A 16,823-nucleotide genomic window follows, 5' to 3' on the forward strand; every position below is an offset into this window, starting at 1 on the left:
TCCCCCGTGTTCCGACGTGCCCCTACACATATCATCGAGTAGCAATCGATGTTGTCGTCCTTCCAAAAGCTCTACGTGGGTTACCCCGTGGTGCGCCGTCGGGACTAAACACCGGTAGTGTGCGCGTACAAGGAACAAAATCCTCATAGAACTCGAGGAAGACGGTTCTAACGACCGGATCATAAAATCAGCACACGAATAAAAAACATTTTTGAAATTTTTAGAAAAGAGTTTAAATCCAAATCTATTTGTTAGATGCGAATATAAATTCACACACGCAAAAATAATGCTCTAGCATGTAGCGGACAAACAAAATATTTATTTTAATAAAAAATTATTTGAAATGTTTAATCCGTATAAATGTCCTCTAATTCAAATAAATAGCGGACAAACAAATATATTTTATTTAAATTTCAAATTAGAATTTCTGAACAACCAAACATACATGAATGCATTACACTAGCTCACACTTAGTTTTTAATTACTTAGTGCACTCTAGGCGATAGAACCAGCCATTCATGAATACGTCGCCCTTTTCCCTAGCACAACCGTCGAGTGGTCGAGGGATGGGTGGTGACTGGGAGGAGAGGTGGCGATGGGGTGTAGGGGCGACAAGCAGATTCGGGTCGTGATGGGGGTAAGAGGTTGACGACAGCGCCTAGGACGAGAGCGGGGTGCGGTGCCGAGGCCGGGGAGAACGGGCCAGGCAGGAGGACGCCGGAGGCAGTGGCGGCTGCGGTGAGCGCATGGGGGATCACGAGCGGGGAGGACGGGGTGGGGGCACGGTATCAATGTGCACGGCTACAATTGATGCTTAATAGGTAGTAGAGATTTAGTTAATTATATATAAAAGTGGAGCTTTAATTTAAGATCTGGCGAGGTATATTGTGAACAACAAAAAATTTTGTTTTTAAAAAAATATAGGATCACTATTTTGTAATAGAGTAGAGAATGTAATGATTAGTGTAGAAAAATAATAATTTTATGATGATTTTTAATCTTGAATACGATGTCTTTTATAGCCTCATTGAATTTTGAAAACAATTCAACCTATATACAAATCAGGTTTTAGAAGCAAGGGATCGAACAAACAGAGGGAATACATTTCCATATTGACATCTTAATTATAAAGATTATTTTGAGTTTTGACGTGTAAAACAAATTTACAAAGTTTGTAAATTTGTAAAAGAAAAAAAGAAACAGAAATACAAAGTTTGTAAAAGAAACAGCAAGCACACGCACATGCATGGTTGTTTTGACGTCTAAAACAAATTTACAAAGTTTGTAAAAGAAAAGAAACAGAAATACAAACTGCAGAGCGGGCAATACATACAGCACACACATGCATGGTTGAGTTTTCACGTACGTAGACGCAAGATAGATAGTAGATCGATCAACATTTGAAGATATATCTATCTTTTCACGTAGATAGATAGTAGATCAAAATTCTGTTATCTGGTAAAGGTGTAAATAAACAACTAGCTAGCTAGCTAGCTACCTAGGAGATTCCATGATGGTCATGAACAAGACGGGGATTCCATGGTGGTCGGAGGCGAGGAAGAACAGCGTTGACGCATTGAGGAGGGGTTCAACGTCGACGACTTGTTCGACGTCAATAATATCGATTGGAAAGCTTTGCTAGAGATGCTAGGAGACGATGAGGAGCAGAGGCTGCCGCTGCAGCAGCAGCCACGTGCTGAGCCGGCGGCCGAGCAGAGCCAGAGCAGCAGGATCGAGGATCCATCCGTGCCGCCCGTTTGAACATTATTCGTCAGCTCTAGTGTAGTGTCAAGATCAGAACGATTTAGAATGGAGTTGAGGCAGCGCTTGAAATTTTTCTCTTTGTGCAGCCATTTCCTCGATTAATCTTGGTCTAAAATTAATCATCTTCAGGCAATGGACCTGAAGAATGTCTGAATAAAGGAATATTTTAACTATATGATTAGGAGAAATTCTTGTTTATTTAATTCCATGTGTATGAGTTATTTGTTTAAACAAATTAATAAATTAAAAATAAGACTTTCATCATGTTGGATTCATTGTCTGTTGCATTTATATTTGAATTCATGAATCATAACCAGATTTGATTTTAGAAATTCAAAATAAGAATTTAAAAAGGAAATAGAAATGGAAAACAGAAAAGAAAAATGAAAAAAAGATAAACAGATTGACCGTTGCTGGGCCAAAACCCTCAGCTGAACCCAGTTGTGGGCTCGTGTGCTGACAAGTGGGCCTCGCTGGGCAAACGTCGAGTCGCTGAAGCCATCCACGCCCTCGAGACCAGTCACCGACACCACATGCACACTCGTTAGTCTCCCATTTCACCACACGCCGTCTTCACGCGCGCACACCGCTACTGATGGGGCCGCGATGTTAGCCGCACGACAAGATTTCACATGCACACACCGGAATCACTAGCATGTGGGCCATGGTGCCAGAACAGTCTTCCACCTAGGGTTGTTACGGTTTGCAATTGTCGCCATAACCGCTAGAGTTGTTGCCAGCCATGAGCCGAGGAACTCAACCCAGTGGCGAACGTAGAGAGAGAGAGGAAGGGATAGAGAAGCCGCCCAACCCAAAATCGCTTCATCGCAGGGATATTGGAGGGCGCCCGAGTGATTGCTGGAGCACCTCAAACATGTTCCCGACACATTGGAGCATAGGGAGGGATCAGAGCGATCAAAATTACCTCGCCGCCAATGATCCGGGTAAGAAGTGCATCAGATAGGTCACGGTTGTCTTGGCTACGTTCGTTACCGACCGTTGTGCGTGGAGGTGCTCGGATGGCTTGATCGGGGTTACGCCTACGAGCGTCCAACGTGGCGAGGAGGTGTCGTCCCGTTTTGTTGGTGAAAGGAGAAGAACGACAGTGCGTTGTAAGATTAGACACAAGTGGTTGAGATTAGAGGAACTTTGCGACCGTCAATTTTCTCGCACGCGATCCCCGCGCCCTCGCGAACTCCTTCGATTGCCTTGTAGCCTCACAACGGTGGCGTACACAGGGTGATGCTGACGGCTCTCCCTACCTCTATGTTCTCTCATCGCTCGCTTCAATGGGCTCGCGGCTCATCTACTACGACGCTTATGGGTCAAGGGGGTGTAGTGCAGTGTGTATATATAGTCTCCCAAGGTCCTGGCTGAGGAAAGAACGACATGAGAATCACGGTGTTCGGTTTGCTGTTGGCCCATCTCTGACGCGAGGTAAGAGAACACCTAACAAGAGATCCCTACTGTCAGCGACATTCGAGTGCGGTGTGGATGCGAGTAAATGTGCGGGTGAGGGACTAGGTCGGCCGAGTGTAAGAAGTGGGACGCACCTGAGGATGAGCTGTGGGAAGGGAATGTGCTTTTCTCTTTCTTTTTTATTTCTTTTCAATCTTCTTTTCTGTATTATTTTCATTTTTATTTTCTGTTTAGCCAATTCAAATTTGAATTTGTTCTGAAACTAAATCACAAGTTAAATGCATAAAACAAAGAACCACAACATGATGCAAAGCAAAATTTTATATTGATTATTTTATTCATTTATTTTGGGCAAATGTGTTAAATATGAAATACACATATTATTTATTTAAGAAACTATTTTCTGAATGTATAGACAAATTAAAAGTTCATTTACCAATTAATATCCATTACTTATTTACTTTACGAGAAGGCAATGTATAATATTTATCAAAAGTTACTTTAACTCAAATATTTTTAACGAGTGTCTCTAATTATATAGTTTATGAAGGGAATAATCCACTCTAATAACTAAATTGAAAATCTTTGTATTATTTATTTTTCTAGTTTCAAAGGTTTAAACCTAAATTTTGAATCTACCATAATTTTAATATTATTTTATTATTTGTTTAGGAAGGGCACTACCGAGGTGTAATCCCTCATTAGAAGGCACATTGATTTAATACTTTTGGAAAAAAATTGCTAAAGAGAAATTAGGATTTTGGGGTGTTGCATCCAGCTAACTAGTTGGCCATCTGCTATTGTGTGATGGAAACATGTTGCGAGACGGGCAAAAATGCTCATGCCTGGCGTGTCAACTGTCGGTGTTTTGAAACCACTGGCTAGAAATTATTGTGCTCTGTGTGTCTTTGAGCGAATGGTGTACAAAGAGATATAGGTGTACATTTGGGCCGGGCCTGATGGGCCGGCCCGAAGCACGGAAAAAAAAGCACGGCCCAGGCACGGCACGACCCGAAATAATTTAGTGTCGGGCCAGGTTTGGGCCGAGGTCACGGCCCATGGGCGGGCACGAGCACGACCCGTTTAAGGCAGGCACGAAATGGCCCATATAGATGCACGAAAAGGCCCATATATTTATTAAAACCACACTTCATTCCACACTTTCATATATTTGATAAAGAACACAAAGCTAGAGATAATGCTAGTTAGATGTTTTTTGTAGCTTTGAATTAGAGTGTGTGATGTAATTTTACTTTTGTTATGAACATTAGACAATAAACTGAACTTATGAACTTTGTATAGAGCTGATTATACTCTTTTTCCTTCTAACAAAATAATTTATAAACGAGGTAGTCATTGCATAGCTGTGGTAACTTTAATACAAATATTAAGTTTGATTTTGTTCAAATTTATTTGTCTTATCTTTTATGTGTTTTTTTGAATTTAGGGCTCGAATGTGAATTGTGGGCCAAAAACTGAATTTCGGGCCAAAAATTGAATTTCGGGCTTTTATAATTTTGGGCCGCCCAAAATGAGCCCTACACGTTTAAGCAATTACGGGCCGTGGGCCGAGGGCTAGGCCCATGGGCCGGCCCGGCACGGCCCAAAATTGAAACAGGCCGGGTCGGCCCGAAATTCAAACAATACGGGCCTTTTCGGGCTTGGGTCGGGCCGGGCGGCCCGAATGTACACCTCTACAAAGAGAACACAAGGATTTATTCTAGTTTGGGCATAACATCCATAAATCCAGTTGACCTGCTCATTTTACGTTGCAATGGTTTGTAGTAGTGGTTACAAACGCGCGAGAGAGGGATTGAGCTCCCAAGTCTCTAGTGTGTGAATATGTGTGCGGTTATAAGTGCTTTGTTCTTTGACTTGTGCTAGTGATGTGTATGTGTGATTGCTCGTCCACGGAATCGTGTGCCTTTCCCTTCGTTTATAGGCCAATGTCAGAGACCAACCCTGTTACAAGAGCCTAAGTGTCAAGCGAATAAAGGTCAGGCATTGTCGTCTAGTTCATTGTCCTCTTGGGTTCCCATCAGTCGAAGGACGCCATGGTTGATGCCTTCATCCTCTGTCAGGGTACTGTAGGCACACCTAGGCCACCTTAGAGCCCGTTGTTACACTCAGTCATGTCCTGCAGCGGTTTATCCAGTGTCCTTTATTGACTTAATAGCTACGAAGTGGTTGAGCCACAGTCCACCAATATGTCATGGTGGATGACATACGCGCTCTGACATACATACTCCCATTTTCGTCAATCGAACGTCTCGCATAGTCAGACTTGCACATTCTCACCTCTATAATGGCTGAAGTAATACAATCCTAGGAATACCGCACCGTGGTGGTCGGCGCAGTGTCTAATCCAATGACCCTTCCTTGTAAATTTTTTTGGTTGGTATAGCTTACCCCTTAAGCCCCCGTTTGACATGGTGACAGGTACCCGGGAACCAGGTACCTATAGTAGTCCCGTGACTCTTAACGGCCCACCTGGCGACTAGGTCCCTACCGAGCAAATCAACAAGATGGAGGTCTCGACAAAGTCCCTATCGAGCAACTCAGCAGGCGGATGTCCCAACCTAGTCCCTATCGAGCAACTCAGTGAGGTGGACGTCCCGACCTAGTCCCAGCTAGGTTGTAATTCAGCATGCACCCGTGGGCCCTGGCTCTTGGGCCCACCTATCACTCACAGAATGATCACTCACATACGCTTGTACTCGTCCATTATGAAAACGAGGTAGATATTGTTGATCCACGTTAGCCACGACAGGTCGCGCCGTCACCGAACTTCATCTGGGCGAACAGTGCGACACACCAAAGGGGTGTCGGGAACTCTCTGTCAACATGATAGCACATCACCACATACGGTCTTTGTCTTTGGCACTTCCTGTCTCTACCTTGTGGCACTAATCAACCCCAGTCATGGAGGACCTAAGCATCAGAGTATCTATAGTGTGACCCACATACAGGGCAGGACGGATAGGCCTGGACGTTCGGTTCTTCAGTTTGGTTTGATTCCTCGGTTTTTATAAAATTCGATTTCTAGAAAATGAGAACCTAAATGTGTATATTGAAAAGTAGAACCAATAAATGGTTCGATCGTTTTAACCGAATTAACCGAGACTCAGTCGCTATGCTCGTTCGTTCACTTTTCTCTAGCGGCTTGGCTTGGGTTGCCTTTTTGCTTTCTAGGTGTAGACGCACTTAGCTCAAGGCAATTTCACTTCACTCCCTTTGGATTGGCTAGAACATAAAAGCGCCCTTACGGGCACCCTATCAGAACACAAAAAATTCAGAAATGTTCTATAACAGTGCAAACAATTATCCTTAAAAATTGTGAAGACCTTTTGTACACCATTCTTGCCATGATCTGCAGTTAGACTTAAAAGACTTGAATGAATAAAAACAACATGTCTGAGGATTTGTACTTCTCAAGGCGAATCATTCTCAATTACCATTCAGCTCTGATGCCAATTTGTGGTTTGCTTTACAGGTCAATATATGTTTTGCTTGTAATGGACTTTTCCTGATATAAAGTCATGTCAGCCTATTTTTTATGAATGGTAATTGCTTCTGAAAATGAACCAGCAACACACATATAATATTAGTTAATAAGAGTTTCTTTCCTTCAAGTAGAGAGCTTGGTGATTTCAAGGCATTCACCGGGTTCGATTGCAGGTTTTGCAACAATGGTTGTCCCAAGACATTGGGGCTACACAAGGGTAGCAGAAGCAGTGCCCGTACCTATAAATTGGAACAAAGAAGATGATAATCATTTGTACTCAGTGTAATGAATGTTCTATTTGTGAGCACTACTTTTAGATGATAAATACACAGCCCCAGATCCTCTCCACATATATCTTGCACTTGGGGCACCTCTGCCACTTGTTCGACCTTCCTCGACAGTAGGTCCTCCCTACCCTGCTCATCCTTCCTCATGTCGTTGGAACTCTGCGCAAGTGACACCAGCGTGCCACGGAACCTTACACTGGGCACAGAACATCCGACAGCGGTGTGGGCACTCCAAATTTGTTATCACCGCCTCACCATGCTCAGGATCATCAGCCAACAGAGCAAAGCATTCCCTCAAGGGGTAGTAGAATCTGAGTGCACCCAATGACGACTCACAGAGTGGAAGGCATTTTGTAGGGGTTTCAGTAGAACTGTTTTATTCTTGATTTCCTGCTAATATACCTACCCATTAACATACATGTGACTCAAATCTTTGTAAAGAAAACAGGTAACCGACCATAGACAAATGAATCTCGATCAAGCAACTTAGATTGTAGCATCTCATCACCAACATGAAGAAAATGGTATTCCCTGGAAGTACACATAAATAAATGATGATACAAAAAGGAGAAACCCATTCCAAATGCTAAGTTTTGGTCAATGCATGAAAAGATTGTGACATATAGTATAGGGATATTAAGAAAACAAAAAATACACAATCAGTAGAATATGGAAGTGCTGAAAGCTAAAAAAACAAATCAGGTTAGCTCATAATACAATGTGCCTCTGAAAGAGTTTAGCTAAGACTCATAATATTGTTAGTTTTGTGTCCCAATATCTACAAATACAAATATCCTAGCGAAAGGGGTCTCATGTTGACTTATCCGAACGAAAGGATATGCAATTTATATTGGAAAGTACGACCATTTAGTGATTCCATATGCAGAGACTTCATCTTAGTTTCAAGGGCACATTGTTGAACTTTATTTGTGAGGACAGTCAATATAAATGTACAAGCAAAGGAAACTGAGTTCCAATCTTATATGCCATAAATTCTACTAAATCGGTGCCATCTTGTGAAACAACTCTATATCATATCTGTGTTGAAGCTGTTGTGTACTATGTACAGGAACTGAAACAAATTTACATATGTTTGTATTCTGTTAACATGAGTTAAAAATGACCAAGAGTTTGAAGAGAACAACATATATGATGTCCAGGTTTTACCTAAGCCTTAGGAAGACTCATTCTAGGTTGATCCATACAACACAATCTGCATGAGAAAATGTGGCATGTCTTCTTTAGTTCTTTCTGATTTGAGATGGACAAGTAACTCATTTGTAGGAAGGCATTTAATAAAGCAAAAAAACTGAAAGTGTTGACATAGTACTCAATACTCCCTCCATTCTAAACCATAATCACTCCATTATAAATCATAAGAAGTTTCGGCTTTTATAAATGCATAGCTTTTTCTATGCACCTAAATATACACTGTCTGAAAAAATATACACTATGTCTGATACATAGTAAATCGATGTATCTAGAAAATTTTAAAAAACTTATAATTTGGAATGAGGGAATAGATGACAAAAAACCGACGGACGATAATTCATTTGATGAGGAGTTGTCTAACTGTTCAGTACATATAATTCAAAAATATCAAGCACAACAAAGAGTAATTCCATGAAATTGGTAATCTGTTTTTAAAGAACATGAAATTGGTAAGCTTAAGGTAGCCACTCAGTTCTCAGATGAGTACTCCAAATGAGTAAGTGATGTCATTCTGAAAATGGCACCCCACACATAAATATAGAAATATGATCATCTGCACAGTACATGTTAGGAACATCATATCAAGGCCAAGAGTAACAACTTTAGGCATGTAATTCCTCATTATTTTGTATCTTCCCTACAAAATGTAACAACCATTGCCTAACGCATATCTGAACAATGTTTTATCAGTCATTTTCCCCAAAGTGTTCAACACATTATTTGGGTAAATAACAAGTCTATATTGTTGTGTCGAAAATGGGAGATGTACCAAAAGACAACATTTCTAGTGATAGCATCTCATTTAAGTATTTAACTATATCAAGAATGCTATGCTTAAAAGTCAAAAGAAGCATGATGGTTTGAGGTGGCTGGCAAGCAGTAGTTAACATTCCAGGAATAAAACAAAGTTCAAAAAAATATAAGCTTACAAGGTTAAAGGAGAGAGTTATCTTTGGCATTATTGGTATATCACTCGGTGCTCATTTTGGCTGAAAGCCGATCCCTAGAAATCCTATTCACATTTCCTCTCCAACTGCTTTGACCTGCAAGAACAGGTAAACTTTGATGTCATATCCTAATTGCACTGAAATGCAGTCTTGTAGAAACAATACAGTTTAGTGGCATGCAATTTTGAAAATTTCCGATAAGACCCTAGTTAGTGTGTTAAAACAAATACAAAATAAACTCCAACAAGATGCTCGAGTTGAAGGTATAGTTTTCATCAAGAATTACTTAATTTTTTGGTCCAACACGTGTCCTAAAGTGTTTGTTGTGTTGTTCAAATCTAGAATCCCATCATGAGCCTCACTGAGCAGATTGGCAAAAAAGTCAATAGTGCTGGACAAACATCACATATCCACATAAGTAGGTGTCATTAAAAGAATTCATGTGAAAAAAGACTATAGTAAAAAATAATTGTTATGAAACAATGTAACAAAAATGGTATATCAAATAAGCACTGCATGGATTATTGTAGATGTTGCAATACTACAAGGATAAATACTTCTCATTAGTAAAGGAGTGGAAAATAACAGGAATATAAATGAAACTTAATGATACAAATTGGATCAAGCTTGTTAGCTAGTAAAGATCTGACATTGGATCAGTGGAACAGAGTGGTAAATTATATTGGGTCCACTCTAGAATAATCCAGACATAGAGGTCATGAGAAAGATTCTATCGATTAATTGTTTTGATCTAACACATTATCTGTTCAAGAGATTATCTTCACCGTGCTAACATGACAACTTAACTTTTATCCTATACTTGTATGTGGTAAGGGGGAAACCAGGTCATTAAACAATGACATGTAGACATTATTATAAATACACTTTAGAAGATAATTTGGCCTCTCCAATAACCTTACAATTAAGAGTATCATTATTCCTAATTCATATCAGGAATCAACAGGAGGGTGAGGAGTCCACCTGAACATCTCCACTATCTTTAGTGGGGGAAGTGTGATGCATCTGCGAAGAGGCAGAGAGTGAGGCCCAATGAGAAGTCAGCGTGGCATCGAGGAACTAGATAGATCGTAGACCTGAGATGATGAGGAACAAATCACACTCACAAGAAGGCACACAAAACACATGATTTTTACCAAGGTTTGGTCACACCACCAAGGTGCCCTACTGCTTGTTGAGGTTCCCACAAAGGGTCGGGTCTTTCTCAACCTTTTTCCTCAATGCCGACCACACAGGTCAAGGCAATCCCTTACTCAATTTGCCCATAAAGAGCTGGTGATACAAAATGTTCTTGGGGTCGTCCACAGATTTGGAGACTCCCAAAGCAAGATCACAAGCGCACAAAGAACCACACATTCCAAAAACAAATATATCGCAAGTAAGAATGATTTGCACCGACTAGAGAGAGATTGAAGAACTTGAATCAAAATGCACGTTGGAATTGACAATTTATCTCACACCGAAGAATCTTCCCACCAATCGAAGGGGGAGGACTTGAAGCGCGAGATCGAAGTCGACACGCTTTGAAACGGAGGAGAGCAACTGTCGTAGGGTGTAGGTTCAAGAGTCTTAGGGTTTAAAAGTGGGGAGGAAAGGTTTTTATAGCCCGCACAAATCAGATCTAGCTGATTTTTTGCGGCTGCGCAATTCCCGATTGAACTTGCACTAATCTCGGTTGAACCGGTATTTCATTAGGAACTCTCTTTAAATTCCTGGTTCAACTAGAAATTGAAATTCCGGTTGAACCTAAAATTTCTAGAGAAAACCTTGATGAATTTCGATTGAATTGGCATAGGACCCGGTTGAACCGGTGTGCACAGGAAAAAACAGCTTTTGAAGTAAATGAGAAAGAAAACAAATGGTGGCTACGTAACTTTCCAAAACAAGATACATATTACTAAGATAGAACATACCATCCTTACCATGTGAAAAGAATAAGCATGCGAAGATCCTTATCACTAAGATAGAACAATAAAATAGCTTGGGAATCTTCGCCAGAAACCATTTGCAGATCTTTATTTTCCACCTCTTGGTTTCGCGTTAGCTCATTGATTTTATGCCTGTGCATCATTTCATGATTTAAAACTGACATACACTAGGAGCAAACTCATTAGTACATATTTAATTGTTTTGTCCATTAGTCACCAAAACCCTCAAGATGTTGATTTCACTTACACCATGGCCAGACACGACACGACCGGATAGGTCTTAGTCGGCTAAGCTTTAGTCGGCCAAACCTCCCTCAAGCTAAATTCAGTCAGCTAGATGTCGTTTAGCGAAAAACTCGATTTGCTCACAATCAGACCAATAAAATGATCCTATGAAGAAAAGATCTCGGAGACCATCGAGTTGATTGTTGCTCAACTCAAAGCTCGAGGGCTACTTCCATTGGATGCACCTACAGCATGGGAAAAGAAGATGCACTCAAAGACAATCAAATAATAGGGTTCATTCTTGGAGTTTCGAGCCTATTGTCCTCGAAAATTTTCTTGAGCCTTGGGGGCTTATGGGAGATAGATATCCCATGGGCCACTAAGTCACCCATACATTCCTTCGGTCGCCTGAGAGGCCCGTGATAAGTCGTCCAGTAGGGCACACAATGGGCCTCGCCTGGGCAGGACAAAAACTAACTGAAGCTATGGTGTGTGGGATAGCTGAAAATCTCGAAGGGTACTGCACGGGTATACCGGTGGTGCGCGTGTCCCACGGAGGGATCACCTTGTGTGTCCCTCGGAGGGATCGCCTGAACTCTGAAGACGCATCCCAAGCATGGTCGAGCGCCGGATCATTCAGATAATAACCAAGCACCGAAAGAATAGGAATACGTGTAGCAACAGGAAGTAGACTCGAGTGGACTCAATGATCTATAAAGGGGATATCTATCCAGTCAGCTATATAAGGTTGTAGAGGTACCCCTACAAGAAAGTGAGAACACTCCATTAAATTGATAGGCAACTTCATCTTCCACCTCCCACAATCACTTGTAATCTTCAAACTCAGAGGAATCCAATACTCAGCACCACACAGCACGTAGGGTAATACGCACTTGCGCATCCTGAACCTATATAAATCCCTCGTGTTCCGACGTGCCCCTACACATATCATCGAGTAGCAATCGACATTGTCGTCCTTCCAAAAGCTCTACGTGGGTTACCCCGTGGTGCGCCGTCGGGACTAAACACCGGTAGTGTGCACGTACAAGGAACAAAGTCCTCATAGAACTCGAGGAAGACGGTTCTAACGACCAAATAAGAAAATCAGCACACGAATAAAAAACATTTTTAATTTTTAGATGCGAATTTAAATTCACACACGCAAAAATAATGCTCCAGCATGTAGCGGACAAACAGAATATTTATTTTAATATAAATATTAATTGAAATGTTTAATCCGTATAAATGTTCTCTAATTCAAATAAATAGCGGACAAACAAAGATATTTTTATTTAAATTTCAAATAAGAATTTCGCAAAACCAAACATACATGAATGCATTACACTAGGTCACACTTAGTTTTTAACTACTTAGTGCACTCTAGGCGATAGAACTAGCCATTCATGAATACGTCGCCCTTGCCCCTGGCACAACCGTCGAGGTGGTCGACGGATGGGTGGTGACTGGGGAGGGGAGGGGAGGAGAGGTGGCGATGGGGTGTAGGGGCGACACGCAGATTCGGGTCGTGATGGGGGTAATCGGTAGACGACAGCGCCTAGGACGAGAGCGGGGTGCGGTGCCGAGGCCGGGGAGAACGGGCCAGGCAGGAGGACGTCAGAGGCAGTGGCGTCTGTGGTGAACAACAAAATTATTTGTTTTAAAAAAAATATAGGATCACTATTTTGTAATAGAGTAGAGAATGTAATGATTAGTGTAGGAAAAAAATAATTTTATGATGATTTTTAATCTTGAATTTTGAAAACAATTCAACCTATATACAAATCAGGTTTTAGGCTAACTGCAACGCTGCCCCCTTGGCAGCCCCCTCCCCTTGCATGCCGCATGTAGGGGGCAATCTACGGCCACAGCGGTGCCCCCTACAGCGCCCCCTACGCGTCGGCCCCCTTCTCTCTCCCCCAGATATAGCGTGTCACTGTTCATCCCAAACACTGTGTTGTGGGTCTACGAGTAATTGTTAGTAGATAAAAAATTGATAGTTGATATAGAAAATGATAGTTTATAGTTGTATTGGGGTATAGGGGGTATTTAGGGGGAACCGCTGCGGGAGATGAAAAATAGGGGGAAAAGTGATATAGGGGGAATTTAGGGGTAACGGTTGCGAATAGCCTTAGAAGCAAGGGATCGAACAAACAGAGTGAATACATTTCCATATTATTGGCATCTTAATTATAAAGATTATTTTGAGTTTTGACGTGTAAAACAAATTTACAAAGTTTGTAAATTTGAAGAAGAAATAAAGAAAGAAATACAAAGTTTGTAAATAAAAAACATGCATGGTTGTTTTGACGTACAAGGACACGTACATGGTTGTTTTTACGTCGTGTACACGCAGAACGGGCAATACATACACAGCACACACATGCATGGTCTGTTCACGTACGTAGACGCAAGATAGATAGTAGATCGATCACCATTTCAAGATATATCTATCTTTTCACGTAGATAGATAGTAGATCGAAATTCTGTTATCTGGAAAAGGTGTATATAAACACCTAGCTAGCTAGCTGCCTGTGTCCGTGCAAAACTATCACGCGCAGGCGCACATAGACGCAAGAAGCTAGCCGATCCACCATCACCTGCATCGTCCGGCGACGAGAGAACGTACGCTAGCCGGCCGGCCGATACACCATCACCACCTGGAGATCGGAGATCGGTGGCATATGGCCGCCAACGATCACGTCTTCCGGGCCACCAACGAGGCGTCCGTCGCCCTCCTGCGTGACCTCCGCGCCGGAACCGTCGACCCGAGATTCAAAGCCTTCATCCACCACGCGGACGTTTACACCGCTGTCCCTGAGGAGCTGGTCGCCGACCTGGAGCCGGTGCCGGGCACCGACGTGACGGAGGACGGGTACAACAGGCAGTGGTATATATACTGTCCGAAGCGATACAAGAACGGCGAGGGAAGGACCAGCGGGCACAGGCTGCGCGCGGTGGAGACCGCCGGGACGTGCTGGCACTCGGAGACTGGCCCGAAGCCCATGGAGGGCTTGCCCGGCGCCACGTTCTGCAGCCTATCCTACGGCCACAAGGAGAAGGAGGGGACGTCGGGTCGGCATCGCTTCCACCGAATGGGATGGAGGATGTTCGAGTACGACGACACCCAGGGCGGCGGCGGCGACCACGTGCTGTGCAAGGTGCACCGTTCGTCCTCGTCTCTGGCCAAGAACAAGTCCAAGGCCAAGAGGACGGCGACAGGCGATCACCCCGAGGCGCCGCCAACCAAGGTGATCCACGACGTGCAGGACCCCGCCGGCGCCATCTTCACTGGTGCTTACCCGACGATGGATGATCCCCTGATGGTCGGAGGCGAGGAGGCATCAGAGGCGGACTTGGGCAAGTTCAACCTCGGTGACTTGCTCAACATCGACAATGTCGATTGGAAAGCTTTGCTAGACTATGCCGATGGGAAGCAGCAGCAGCAACAACCATGCGCTGAGCCGGCCAAGCAGAGCAGTGACGTGCAGGTGCATGTGGACCCCGCCGCCACCTTGATGCCCTATGTTCATGGTCATGAACAAGGCGAGGATTCCATGATGGTCGGAGGCGAGGAAGAACAGCGTCGACGCATTGAGGAGGCGTTCAACGTCGACGACTTGTTCGACGTCAACAATGTCGATTGGAAAGCTTTGCTAGAGATGCTAGGAGACGATGAGGAGCAGGGACTGCCGCTGCAGCAGCAGCCACGCGCTGAGCCGGCGGCCGAGCAGAGCCAGAGCAGCAGGATCGAGGGCCCATCTGTGCCGCCCGTTTGAACATTATTCGTCAGCTCTAGTGTAGCGTCAAGATCAGAACGAATGTAGACAAGTGGTCTAAAATTAATCATCTTCAGGCAACGGACCTGAAGAATGTTTGATGCTTAATACCAGATGTAATGTAGCAGTTGTTCGTTGGAGTCACAAGCTCGTCCAATTTTGACGTGGTTTGAGCACCACAATCACATGCTTTCTGAATTCTAATCACTCATAGCGCTCTCTGCTTGCTCATAATTTCATGGAGCACAAGGGGTAGACCAGTCAAGGTCTCTAGATTGCACAGTTAGAAAAAAAAATCTCCAGATTATATCTTCTAGTATGTGATGTACAGATGAACAATAAGCAACTTATCTATGATATGACGATTATGAGTATAAACAAATGAAATGTGGCTAGCCCTTTTCATACAAAAACATAGAAAATAGAAAGGAAAACATTTATTTCAATCTTACTTCAGATTAGATAGGAAAGATGAATACACAAGATATTCAAACATGTTAAAATGTTAACCGAACATTAGTAATTCCAAAATAAAAATGTTACATAAGACATTCACGATGTTGCCATGTAATACCCTAAAATTTGGAAGGAATAAAGGAGTGTTTTAACTATGTGATTAGGAGAAATTCTTGTTTATTTAATTCCATATGTATGAGTTATTTGTTTAATCAAATTAATAAATTAAAAATAAGACTTTCATCATGCTAGATTCAATGTCTGCTGCATTTATTTTTGAATTCATGAATCATAACCAGATTTAATTTTATAAATTCAAAATAAGAATTTAAAAAGGAATTAGAAATGGAAAACAGAAAAGAAAAAGGAAAAAAGAGAAACAGCTTGACCGTTGTTGGGCCAAAACCCTCAGCCGAACCCAATCGTGGGCTCGTGTGCTGACAAGTGGGCCCCGCTGGGCAAACGTCGTCGCAGGGGTATTGGAGGGCACCCAAGGGGTTGCTAGAGCACCTCAAACGCGTTCCCGACACATTGGAGCATGGGGAAGGACCAGAGCGATCGAAATTACCTCGGGGCCAACGATCCGGGTAAGGAGTGCATCAGATAGTTCACGGTTGTCTTGGCTACATTCGTTACCGGTCGTTGTACATTCGTTACCGAGCAGAGCCAGAGCAGCAGGATCGAGGGCCCATCTGTGCCGCCCGTTTGAACATTATTCGTCAGCTCTAGTGTAGCGTCAAGATCAGAACGAATTTAGACAAGTGGTCTAAAATTAATCATCTTCAGGCAACGGACCTGAAGAATGTTTGATGCTTAATACTAGATGTAATGTAGCAGTAGTTCGTTGGAGTCACAAGCTCGTCCAACTTTGACGTGGTTTGAGCACCACAATCACATGCTTTCTGAATTCTAATCACTCATAGCGCTCTCTGCTTGCTCATAATTTCATGGAGCACAAGGGGTAGACCAGTCAAGGTCTCTGGATTGCACAGCTAGAAAAAAACAATCTCCAGATTGCATCTTCTAGTGTAGCGTCAAGATCAGAACGAATTTAGAATGGAGTTGAGGCAGCGCTTGAAATTTTTCTCTTTGTGCAGCCATTTCCTCGATTAATCTTCACACAAGTGGTCTAAAATTAATCATCTTCAGGCAACGGACCTGAAGAATGTCTGATTCTTAATACTAGATGTAATGTAGCAATAGTTCGTTGGAGTCACAAGCTCGTCCTATTTTGACGTGGTTTCAGCACCACAATCACATGCTTTGTGAATTCTGATCACTCATAG

The 16,823-nt window shown here is 42.7% G+C and overlaps 1 pseudogene; it reads right to left on the reverse strand.

The window, feature by feature from the left end:
- Positions 1 to 14,340: 14,340 nt before the first annotated feature.
- LOC103641276 (uncharacterized) lies at positions 14,341 to 14,841 on the reverse strand (annotated as a pseudogene).
- Positions 14,842 to 16,823: the final 1,982 nt, after the last annotated feature.

The sequence above is a fragment of the Zea mays genome, chromosome 10 (genome assembly GCF_902167145.1).
Source record: "Zea mays cultivar B73 chromosome 10, Zm-B73-REFERENCE-NAM-5.0, whole genome shotgun sequence".
NCBI lineage: Eukaryota > Viridiplantae > Streptophyta > Magnoliopsida > Poales > Poaceae > Zea > Zea mays.